Source organism: Eleutherodactylus coqui, unplaced genomic scaffold, assembly GCF_035609145.1.
Source record: "Eleutherodactylus coqui strain aEleCoq1 unplaced genomic scaffold, aEleCoq1.hap1 HAP1_SCAFFOLD_642, whole genome shotgun sequence".
In the NCBI taxonomy this organism is placed as follows: Eukaryota; Metazoa; Chordata; class Amphibia; order Anura; family Eleutherodactylidae; genus Eleutherodactylus; species Eleutherodactylus coqui.
The window spans coordinates 19,751-28,706 of record NW_027102023.1 but is presented as its reverse complement, the minus strand read 5'-3'; the positions used below and the strand labels follow the sequence as shown (position 1 = coordinate 28,706).

Below are 8,956 nucleotides of genomic sequence, written 5' to 3'. Positions count from 1 at the left end.
CCTATGGGCTTTCTGCAGTGCGAACGCACCTCCGAAACGGAAAGAAACCTACTCACGGCCTTAAAAGTCAATGGGACCTGGGATTCCCAGCCGGTCACCCATACTGGTACTTGCCAGGCCTCAAGCTGGCTGGCGGCCGCGATCTGACGAGAGCAGGCACATTCAGCTTAGAATGCCCGTTGACAGCTCCTCCTCCTTTCCTATGGGCTTTCTGCAGTGCGAACGCACCTCCGAAACGGAAAGAAACCTACTCACGGCCTTAAAAGTCAACGGGACCTGGGATTCCCAGCCGGTCACCCATACTGGTACTTGCCAGGCCTCAAGCTGGCTGGCGGCCGCGATCTGACGAGAGCAGGCACATTCAGCTTAGAATGCCTGTTGACAGCTCCTCCTCCTTTCCTATGGGCTTTCTGCAGTGCGAACGCACCTCCGAAAAGGAAAGAAACCTACTCACGGCCTTAAAAGTCAACGGGACCTGGGATTCCCAGCCGGTCACCCATACTGGTACTTGCCAGGCCTCAAGCTGGCTGGCGGCCGCGATCTGACGAGAGCAGGCACATTCAGCTTAGAATGCCCGTTGACAGCTCCTCCTCCTTTCCTATGGGCTTTCTGCAGTGCGAACGCACCTCCGAAACGGAAAGAAACCTACTCACGGCCTTAAAAGTCAACGGGACCTGGGATTCCCAGCCGGTCACCCATACTGGTACTTGCCAGGCCTCAAGCTGGCGGCCGCGATCTGACGAGAGCAGGCACATTCAGCTTAGAATGCCCGTTGACAGCTCCTCCTCCTTTCCTATGGGCTTTCTGCAGTGCGAACGCACCTCCGAAACGGAAAGAAACCTACTCACGGCCTTAAAAGTCAATGGGACCTGGGATTCCCAGCCGGTCACCCATACTGGTACTTGCCAGGCCTCAAGCTGGCTGGCAGCCGCGATCTGACGAGAGCAGGCACATTCAGCTTAGAATGCCCGTTGACAGCTCCTCCTCCTTTCCTATGGGCTTTCTGCAGTGCGAACGCACCTCCGAAACGGAAAGAAACCTACTCACGGCCTTAAAAGTCAACGGGACCTGGGATTCCCAGCCGGTCACCCATACTGGTACTTGCCAGGCCTCAAGCTGGCTGGCGGCCGCGATCTGACGAGAGCAGGCACATTCAGCTTAGAATGCCCGTTGACAGCTCCTCCTCCTTTCCTATGGGCTTTCTGCAGTGCGAACGCACCTCCGAAAAGGAAAGAAACCTACTCACGGCCTTAAAAGTCAACGGGACCTGGGATTCCCAGCCGGTCACCCATACTGGTACTTGCCAGGCCTCAAGCTGGCTGGCGGCCGCGATCTGACGAGAGCAGGCACATTCAGCTTAGAATGCCCGTTGACAGCTCCTCCTCCTTTCCTATGGGCTTTCTGCAGTGCGAACGCACCTCCGAAAAGGAAAGAAACCTACTCACGGCCTTAAAAGTCAACGGGACCTGGGATTCCCAGCCGGTCACCCATACTGGTACTTGCCAGGCCTCAAGCTGGCTGGCGGCCGCGATCTGACGAGAGCAGGCACATTCAGCTTAGAATGCCCGTTGACAGCTCCTCCTCCTTTCCTATGGGCTTTCTGCAGTGCGAACGCACCTCCGAAAAGGAAAGAAACATACTCACGGCCTTAAAAGTCAACGGGACCTGGGATTCCCAGCCGGTCACCCATACTGGTACTTGCCAGGCCTCAAGCTGGCTGGCGGCCGCGATCTGACGAGAGCAGGCACATTCAGCTTAGAATGCCCGTTGACAGCTCCTCCTCCTTTCCTATGGGCTTTCTGCAGTGCGAACGCACCTCCGAAAAGGAAAGAAACCTACTCACGGCCTTAAAAGTCAACGGGACCTGGGATTCCCAGCCGGTCACCCATACTGGTACTTGCCAGGCCTCAAGCTGGCTGGCGGCCGCGATCTGACGAGAGCAGGCACATTCAGCTTAGAATGCCCGTTGACAGCTCCTCCTCCTTTCCTATGGGCTTTCTGCAGTGCGAACGCACCTCCGAAAAGGAAAGAAACCTACTCACGGCCTTAAAAGTCAACGGGACCTGGGATTCCCAGCCGGTCACCCATACTGGTACTTGCCAGGCTTCAAGCTGGCTGGCGGCCGCGATCTGACAAGAGCAGGCACATTCAGCTTAGAATGCCCGTTGACAGCTCCTCCTCCTTTCCTATGGGCTTTCTGCAGTGCGAACGCACCTCCGAAAGGGAAAGAAACCTACTCACGGCCTTAAAAGTCAACGGGACCTGGGATTCCCAGCCGGTCACGAATACTGGTACTTGCCAGGCCTCAAACTGGCTGGCGGCCGCGATCTGACGAGAGCAGGCACATTCAGCTTAGAATGCCCGTTGACAGCTCCTCCTCCTTTCCTATGGGCTTTCTGCAGTGCGAACGCACCTCCGAAAAGGAAAGAAACCTACTCACGGCCTTAAAAGTCAACGGGACCTGGGATTCCGCGATCTGACGAGAGCAGGCACATTCAGCTTAGAATGCCCGTTGACAGCTCCTCCTCCTTTCCTATGGGCTTTCTGCAGTGCGAACGCACCTCCGAAAAGGAAAGAAACCTACTCACGGCCTTAAAAGTCAACGGGACCTGGGATTCCCAGCCGGTCACCCATACTGGTACTTGCCAGGCCTCAAGCTGGCTGGCGGCCGCGATCTGACGAGAGCAGGCACATTCAGCTTAGAATGCCTGTTGACAGCTCCTCCTCCTTTCCTATGGGCTTTCTGCAGTGCGAACGCACCTCCGAAAAGGAAAGAAACCTACTCACGGCCTTAAAAGTCAACGGGACCTGGGATTCCCAGCCGGTCACCCATACTGGTACTTGCCAGGCCTCAAGCTGGCTGGCGGCCGCGATCTGACGAGAGCAGGCACATTCAGCTTAGAATGCCCGTTGACAGCTCCTCCTCCTTTCCTATGGGCTTTCTGCAGTGCGAACGCACCTCCGAAAAGGAAAGAAACCTACTCACGGCCTTAAAAGTCAACGGGACCTGGGATTCCCAGCCGGTCACCCATACTGGTACTTGCCAGGCCTCAAGCTGGCTGGCGGCCGCGATCTGACGAGAGCAGGCACATTCAGCTTAGAACGCCCGTTGACAGCTCCTCCTCCTTTCCTATGGGCTTTCTGCAGTGCGAACGCACCTCCGAAAAGGAAAGAAACCTACTCACGGCCTTAAAAGTCAACGGGACCTGGGATTCCCAGCCGGTCACCCATACTGGTACTTGCCAGGCCTCAAGCTGGCTGGCGGCCGCGATCTGACGAGAGCAGGCACATTCAGCTTAGAATGCCCGTTGACAGCTCCTCCTCCTTTCCTATGGGCTTTCTGCAGTGCGAACGCACCTCCGAAAAGGAAAGAAACCTACTCACGGCCTTAAAAGTCAACGGGACCTGGGATTCCCAGCCGGTCACCCATACTGGTACTTGCCAGGCCTCAAGCTGGCTGGCGGCCGCGATCCGACGAGAGCAGGCACATTCAGCTTAGAATGCCCGTTGACAGCTCCTCCTCCTTTCCTATGGGCTTTCTGCAGTGCGAACGCACCTCCGAAAAGGAAAGAAACCTACTCACGGCCTTAAAAGTCAACGGGACCTGGGATTCCCAGCCGGTCACCCATACTGGTACTTGCCAGGCTTCAAGCTGGCTGGCGGCCGCGATCTGACGAGAGCAGGCACATTCAGCTTAGAATGCCCGTTGACAGCTCCTCCTCCTTTCCTATGGGCTTTCTGCAGTGCGAACGCACCTCCGAAAAGGAAAGAAACCTACTCACGGCCTTAAAAGTCAACGGGACCTGGGATTCCCAGCCGGTCACCCATACTGGTACTTGCCAGGCCTCAAGCTGGCTGGCGGCCGCGATCTGACGAGAGCAGGCACATTCAGCTTAGAATGCCCGTTGACAGCTCCTCCTCCTTTCCTATGGGCTTTCTGCAGTGCGAACGCACCTCCGAAAAGGAAAGAAACCTACTCACGGCCTTAAAAGTCAACGGGACCTGGGATTCCCAGCCGGTCACCCATACTGGTACTTGCCAGGCCTCAAGCTGGCTGGCGGCCGCGATCTGACGAGAGCAGGCACATTCAGCTTAGAATGCCCGTTGACAGCTCCTCCTCCTTTCCTATGGGCTTTCTGCAGTGCGAACGCACCTCCGAAAAGGAAAGAAACCTACTCACGGCCTTAAAAGTCAACGGGACCTGGGATTCCCAGCCGGTCACCCATACTGGTACTTGCCAGGTCTCAAGCTGGCTGGCGGCCGCGATCTGACGAGAGCAGGCACATTCAGCTTAGAACGCCCGTTGACAGCTCCTCCTCCTTTCCTATGGGCTTTCTGCAGTGCGAACGCACCTCCGAAAGGGAAAGAAACCTACTCACGGCCTTAAAAGTCAACGGGACCTGGGATTCCCAGCCGGTCACCCATACTGGTACTTGCCAGGCCTCAAGCTGGCTGGCGGCCGCGATCTGACGAGAGCAGGCACATTCAGCTTAGAATGCCCGTTGACAGCTCCTCCTCCTTTCCTATGGGCTTTCTGCAGTGCGAACGCACCTCCGAAAAGGAAAGAAACCTACTCACGGCCTTAAAAGTCAACGGGACCTGGGATTCCCAGCCGGTCACCCATACTGGTACTTGCCAGGCCTCAAGCTGGCTGGCGGCCGCGATCTGACGAGAGCAGGCACATTCAGCTTAGAACGCCCGTTGACAGCTCCTCCTCCTTTCCTATGGGCTTTCTGCAGTGCGAACGCACCTCCGAAAAGGAAAGAAACCTACTCACGGCCTTAAAAGTCAACGGGACCTGGGATTCCCAGCCGGTCACCCATACTGGTACTTGCCAGGCCTCAAGCTGGCTGGCGGCCGCGATCTGACGAGAGCAGGCACATTCAGCTTAGAATGCCCGTTGACAGCTCCTCCTCCTTTCCTATGGGCTTTCTGCAGTGCGAACGCACCTCCGAAAAGGAAAGAAACCTACTCACGGCCTTAAAAGTCAACGGGACCTGGGATTCCCAGCCGGTCACCCATACTGGTACTTGCCAGGCCTCAAGCTGGCTGGCGGCCGCGATCTGACGAGAGCAGGCACATTCAGCTTAGAATGCCCGTTGACAGCTCCTCCTCCTTTCCTATGGGCTTTCTGCAGTGCGAACGCACCTCCGAAAAGGAAAGAAACCTACTCACGGCCTTAAAAGTCAACGGGACCTGGGATTCCCAGCCGGTCACCCATACTGGTACTTGCCAGGCCTCAAGCTGGCTGGCGGCCGCGATCTGACGAGAGCAGGCACATTCAGCTTAGAATGCCCGTTGACAGCTCCTCCTCCTTTCCTATGGGCTTTCTGCAGTGCGAACGCACCTCCGAAACGGAAAGAAACCTACTCACGGCCTTAAAAGTCAATGGGACCTGGGATTCCCAGCCGGTCACCCATACTGGTACTTGCCAGGCCTCAAGCTGGCTGGCGGCCGCGATCTGACGAGAGCAGGCACATTCAGCTTAGAATGCCCGTTGACAGCTCCTCCTCCTTTCCTATGGGCTTTCTGCAGTGCGAACGCACCTCCGAAACGGAAAGAAACCTACTCACGGCCTTAAAAGTCAACGGGACCTGGGATTCCCAGCCGGTCACCCATACTGGTACTTGCCAGGCCTCAAGCTGGCTGGCGGCCGCGATCTGACGAGAGCAGGCACATTCAGCTTAGAATGCCTGTTGACAGCTCCTCCTCCTTTCCTATGGGCTTTCTGCAGTGCGAACGCACCTCCGAAAAGGAAAGAAACCTACTCACGGCCTTAAAAGTCAACGGGACCTGGGATTCCCAGCCGGTCACCCATACTGGTACTTGCCAGGCCTCAAGCTGGCTGGCGGCCGCGATCTGACGAGAGCAGGCACATTCAGCTTAGAATGCCCGTTGACAGCTCCTCCTCCTTTCCTATGGGCTTTCTGCAGTGCGAACGCACCTCCGAAACGGAAAGAAACCTACTCACGGCCTTAAAAGTCAACGGGACCTGGGATTCCCAGCCGGTCACCCATACTGGTACTTGCCAGGCCTCAAGCTGGCGGCCGCGATCTGACGAGAGCAGGCACATTCAGCTTAGAATGCCCGTTGACAGCTCCTCCTCCTTTCCTATGGGCTTTCTGCGGTGCGAACGCACCTCCGAAACGGAAAGAAACCTACTCACGGCCTTAAAAGTCAATGGGACCTGGGATTCCCAGCCGGTCACCCATACTGGTACTTGCCAGGCCTCAAGCTGGCTGGCAGCCGCGATCTGACGAGAGCAGGCACATTCAGCTTAGAATGCCCGTTGACAGCTCCTCCTCCTTTCCTATGGGCTTTCTGCAGTGCGAACGCACCTCCGAAACGGAAAGAAACCTACTCACGGCCTTAAAAGTCAACGGGACCTGGGATTCCCAGCCGGTCACCCATACTGGTACTTGCCAGGCCTCAAGCTGGCTGGCGGCCGCGATCTGACGAGAGCAGGCACATTCAGCTTAGAATGCCCGTTGACAGCTCCTCCTCCTTTCCTATGGGCTTTCTGCAGTGCGAACGCACCTCCGAAAAGGAAAGAAACCTACTCACGGCCTTAAAAGTCAACGGGACCTGGGATTCCCAGCCGGTCACCCATACTGGTACTTGCCAGGCCTCAAGCTGGCTGGCGGCCGCGATCCGAGGAGAGCAGGCACATTCAGCTTAGAATGCCCGTTGACAGCTCCTCCTCCTTTCCTATGGGCTTTCTGCAGTGCGAACGCACCTCCGAAAAGGAAAGAAACCTACTCACGGCCTTAAAAGTCAACGGGACCTGGGATTCCCAGCCGGTCTCGAATACTGGTACTTGCCAGGCCTCAAGCTGGCTGGCGGCCGCGATCTGTCGAGAGCAGGCACATTCAGCTTAGAATGCCCGTTGACAGCTCCTCCTCCTTTCCTATGGGCTTTCTGCAGTGCGAACGCACCTCCGAAACGGAAAGAAACCTACTCACGGCATTAAAAGTCAATGGGACCTGGGATTCCCAGCCGGTCACCCATACTGGTACTTGCCAGGCCTCAAGCTGGCTGGCGGCCGCGATCTGACGAGAGCAGGCACATTCAGCTTAGAATGCCTGTTGACAGCTCCTCCTCCTTTCCTATGGGCTTTCTGCAGTGCGAACGCACCTCCGAAAAGGAAAGAAACCTACTCACGGCCTTAAAAGTCAACGGGACCTGGGATTCCCAGCCGGTCACCCATACTGGTACTTGCCAGGCCTCAAGCTGGCTGGCGGCCGCGATCTGACGAGAGCAGGCACATTCAGCTTAGAATGCCCGTTGACAGCTCCTCCTCCTTTCCTATGGGCTTTCTGCAGTGCGAACGCACCTCCGAAACGGAAAGAAACCTACTCACGGCCTTAAAAGTCAACGGGACCTGGGATTCCCAGCCGGTCACCCATACTGGTACTTGCCAGGCCTCAAGCTGGCGGCCGCGATCTGACGAGAGCAGGCACATTCAGCTTAGAATGCCCGTTGACAGCTCCTCCTCCTTTCCTATGGGCTTTCTGCAGTGCGAACGCACCTCCGAAACGGAAAGAAACCTACTCACGGCCTTAAAAGTCAATGGGACCTGGGATTCCCAGCCGGTCACCCATACTGGTACTTGCCAGGCCTCAAGCTGGCTGGCGGCCGCGATCTGACGAGAGCAGGCACATTCAGCTTAGAATGCCCGTTGACAGCTCCTCCTCCTTTCCTATGGGCTTTCTGCAGTGCGAACGCACCTCCGAAACGGAAAGAAACCTACTCACGGCCTTAAAAGTCAACGGGACCTGGGATTCCCAGCCGGTCACCCATACTGGTACTTGCCAGGCCTCAAGCTGGCTGGCGGCCGCGATCTGACGAGAGCAGGCACATTCAGCTTAGAATGCCCGTTGACAGCTCCTCCTCCTTTCCTATGGGCTTTCTGCAGTGCGAACGCACCTCCGAAAAGGAAAGAAACCTACTCACGGCCTTAAAAGTCAACGGGACCTGGGATTCCCAGCCGGTCACCCATACTGGTACTTGCCAGGCCTCAAGCTGGCTGGCGGCCGCGATCTGACGAGAGCAGGCACATTCAGCTTAGAACGCCCGTTGACAGCTCCTCCTCCTTTCCTATGGGCTTTCTGCAGTGCGAACGCACCTCCGAAAAGGAAAGAAACCTACTCACGGCCTTAAAAGTCAACGGGACCTGGGATTCCCAGCCGGTCACCCATACTGGTACTTGCCAGGCCTCAAGCTGGCTGGCGGCCGCGATCTGACGAGAGCAGGCACATTCAGCTTAGAATGCCCGTTGACAGCTCCTCCTCCTTTCCTATGGGCTTTCTGCAGTGCGAACGCACCTCCGAAAAGGAAAGAAACCTACTCACGGCCTTAAAAGTCAACGGGACCTGGGATTCCCAGCCGGTCACCCATACTGGTACTTGCCAGGCCTCAAGCTGGCTGGCGGCCGCGATCTGACGAGAGCAGGCACATTCAGCTTAGAATGCCCGTTGACAGCTCCTCCTCCTTTCCTATGGGCTTTCTGCAGTGCGAACGCACCTCCGAAACGGAAAGAAACCTACTCACGGCCTTAAAAGTCAACGGGACCTGGGATTCCCAGCCGGTCACCCATACTGGTACTTGCCAGGCCTCAAGCTGGCTGGCGGCCGCGATCTGACGAGAGCAGGCACATTCAGCTTAGAATGCCTGTTGACAGCTCCTCCTCCTTTCCTATGGGCTTTCTGCAGTGCGAACGCACCTCCGAAAAGGAAAGAAACCTACTCACGGCCTTAAAAGTCAACGGGACCTGGGATTCCCAGCCGGTCACCCATACTGGTACTTGCCAGGCCTCAAGCTGGCTGGCGGCCGCGATCTGACGAGAGCAGGCACATTCAGCTTAGAATGCCCGTTGACAGCTCCTCCTCCTTTCCTATGGGCTTTCTGCAGTGCGAACGCACCTCCGAAACGGAAAGAAACCTACTCACGGCCTTAA

General features: G+C 56.7%; 40 pseudogenes; all 40 read right to left on the bottom strand.

Moving 5' to 3' along the window:
• Window positions 1–65: 65 nt before the first annotated feature.
• Window positions 66–184, bottom strand: LOC136594802 (5S ribosomal RNA; annotated as a pseudogene).
• An 80-nt stretch (window positions 185–264) lies between these two features.
• LOC136594840 (5S ribosomal RNA) lies at window positions 265–383 on the bottom strand (annotated as a pseudogene).
• An 80-nt stretch (window positions 384–463) lies between these two features.
• Window positions 464–582, bottom strand: LOC136594666 (5S ribosomal RNA; annotated as a pseudogene).
• An 80-nt stretch (window positions 583–662) lies between these two features.
• On the bottom strand, window positions 663–777 carry LOC136594783 (5S ribosomal RNA; annotated as a pseudogene).
• An 80-nt stretch (window positions 778–857) lies between these two features.
• On the bottom strand, window positions 858–976 carry LOC136594825 (5S ribosomal RNA; annotated as a pseudogene).
• Window positions 977–1,056: 80 nt separating this feature from the next.
• On the bottom strand, window positions 1,057–1,175 carry LOC136594665 (5S ribosomal RNA; annotated as a pseudogene).
• Window positions 1,176–1,255: 80 nt separating this feature from the next.
• LOC136594664 (5S ribosomal RNA) lies at window positions 1,256–1,374 on the bottom strand (annotated as a pseudogene).
• Window positions 1,375–1,454: 80 nt separating this feature from the next.
• On the bottom strand, window positions 1,455–1,573 carry LOC136594891 (5S ribosomal RNA; annotated as a pseudogene).
• Window positions 1,574–1,653: 80 nt separating this feature from the next.
• Window positions 1,654–1,772, bottom strand: LOC136594694 (5S ribosomal RNA; annotated as a pseudogene).
• Window positions 1,773–1,852: 80 nt separating this feature from the next.
• Window positions 1,853–1,971, bottom strand: LOC136594890 (5S ribosomal RNA; annotated as a pseudogene).
• Window positions 1,972–2,597: 626 nt separating this feature from the next.
• On the bottom strand, window positions 2,598–2,716 carry LOC136594839 (5S ribosomal RNA; annotated as a pseudogene).
• An 80-nt stretch (window positions 2,717–2,796) lies between these two features.
• On the bottom strand, window positions 2,797–2,915 carry LOC136594888 (5S ribosomal RNA; annotated as a pseudogene).
• An 80-nt stretch (window positions 2,916–2,995) lies between these two features.
• Window positions 2,996–3,114, bottom strand: LOC136594761 (5S ribosomal RNA; annotated as a pseudogene).
• An 80-nt stretch (window positions 3,115–3,194) lies between these two features.
• LOC136594887 (5S ribosomal RNA) lies at window positions 3,195–3,313 on the bottom strand (annotated as a pseudogene).
• An 80-nt stretch (window positions 3,314–3,393) lies between these two features.
• Window positions 3,394–3,512, bottom strand: LOC136594736 (5S ribosomal RNA; annotated as a pseudogene).
• Window positions 3,513–3,592: 80 nt separating this feature from the next.
• LOC136594843 (5S ribosomal RNA) lies at window positions 3,593–3,711 on the bottom strand (annotated as a pseudogene).
• An 80-nt stretch (window positions 3,712–3,791) lies between these two features.
• LOC136594886 (5S ribosomal RNA) lies at window positions 3,792–3,910 on the bottom strand (annotated as a pseudogene).
• An 80-nt stretch (window positions 3,911–3,990) lies between these two features.
• Window positions 3,991–4,109, bottom strand: LOC136594884 (5S ribosomal RNA; annotated as a pseudogene).
• Window positions 4,110–4,189: 80 nt separating this feature from the next.
• LOC136594849 (5S ribosomal RNA) lies at window positions 4,190–4,308 on the bottom strand (annotated as a pseudogene).
• Window positions 4,309–4,388: 80 nt separating this feature from the next.
• Window positions 4,389–4,507, bottom strand: LOC136594883 (5S ribosomal RNA; annotated as a pseudogene).
• An 80-nt stretch (window positions 4,508–4,587) lies between these two features.
• On the bottom strand, window positions 4,588–4,706 carry LOC136594760 (5S ribosomal RNA; annotated as a pseudogene).
• Window positions 4,707–4,786: 80 nt separating this feature from the next.
• Window positions 4,787–4,905, bottom strand: LOC136594882 (5S ribosomal RNA; annotated as a pseudogene).
• Window positions 4,906–4,985: 80 nt separating this feature from the next.
• LOC136594881 (5S ribosomal RNA) lies at window positions 4,986–5,104 on the bottom strand (annotated as a pseudogene).
• Window positions 5,105–5,184: 80 nt separating this feature from the next.
• Window positions 5,185–5,303, bottom strand: LOC136594880 (5S ribosomal RNA; annotated as a pseudogene).
• An 80-nt stretch (window positions 5,304–5,383) lies between these two features.
• Window positions 5,384–5,502, bottom strand: LOC136594800 (5S ribosomal RNA; annotated as a pseudogene).
• Window positions 5,503–5,582: 80 nt separating this feature from the next.
• Window positions 5,583–5,701, bottom strand: LOC136594838 (5S ribosomal RNA; annotated as a pseudogene).
• An 80-nt stretch (window positions 5,702–5,781) lies between these two features.
• On the bottom strand, window positions 5,782–5,900 carry LOC136594879 (5S ribosomal RNA; annotated as a pseudogene).
• An 80-nt stretch (window positions 5,901–5,980) lies between these two features.
• Window positions 5,981–6,095, bottom strand: LOC136594782 (5S ribosomal RNA; annotated as a pseudogene).
• Window positions 6,096–6,175: 80 nt separating this feature from the next.
• Window positions 6,176–6,294, bottom strand: LOC136594824 (5S ribosomal RNA; annotated as a pseudogene).
• Window positions 6,295–6,374: 80 nt separating this feature from the next.
• Window positions 6,375–6,493, bottom strand: LOC136594877 (5S ribosomal RNA; annotated as a pseudogene).
• An 80-nt stretch (window positions 6,494–6,573) lies between these two features.
• Window positions 6,574–6,692, bottom strand: LOC136594821 (5S ribosomal RNA; annotated as a pseudogene).
• A 478-nt stretch (window positions 6,693–7,170) lies between these two features.
• On the bottom strand, window positions 7,171–7,289 carry LOC136594876 (5S ribosomal RNA; annotated as a pseudogene).
• Window positions 7,290–7,369: 80 nt separating this feature from the next.
• Window positions 7,370–7,484, bottom strand: LOC136594781 (5S ribosomal RNA; annotated as a pseudogene).
• Window positions 7,485–7,564: 80 nt separating this feature from the next.
• On the bottom strand, window positions 7,565–7,683 carry LOC136594799 (5S ribosomal RNA; annotated as a pseudogene).
• Window positions 7,684–7,763: 80 nt separating this feature from the next.
• Window positions 7,764–7,882, bottom strand: LOC136594875 (5S ribosomal RNA; annotated as a pseudogene).
• Window positions 7,883–7,962: 80 nt separating this feature from the next.
• Window positions 7,963–8,081, bottom strand: LOC136594759 (5S ribosomal RNA; annotated as a pseudogene).
• An 80-nt stretch (window positions 8,082–8,161) lies between these two features.
• Window positions 8,162–8,280, bottom strand: LOC136594682 (5S ribosomal RNA; annotated as a pseudogene).
• An 80-nt stretch (window positions 8,281–8,360) lies between these two features.
• On the bottom strand, window positions 8,361–8,479 carry LOC136594670 (5S ribosomal RNA; annotated as a pseudogene).
• Window positions 8,480–8,559: 80 nt separating this feature from the next.
• On the bottom strand, window positions 8,560–8,678 carry LOC136594837 (5S ribosomal RNA; annotated as a pseudogene).
• Window positions 8,679–8,758: 80 nt separating this feature from the next.
• LOC136594874 (5S ribosomal RNA) lies at window positions 8,759–8,877 on the bottom strand (annotated as a pseudogene).
• Between the last annotated feature and the right edge of the window lie 79 nt (window positions 8,878–8,956).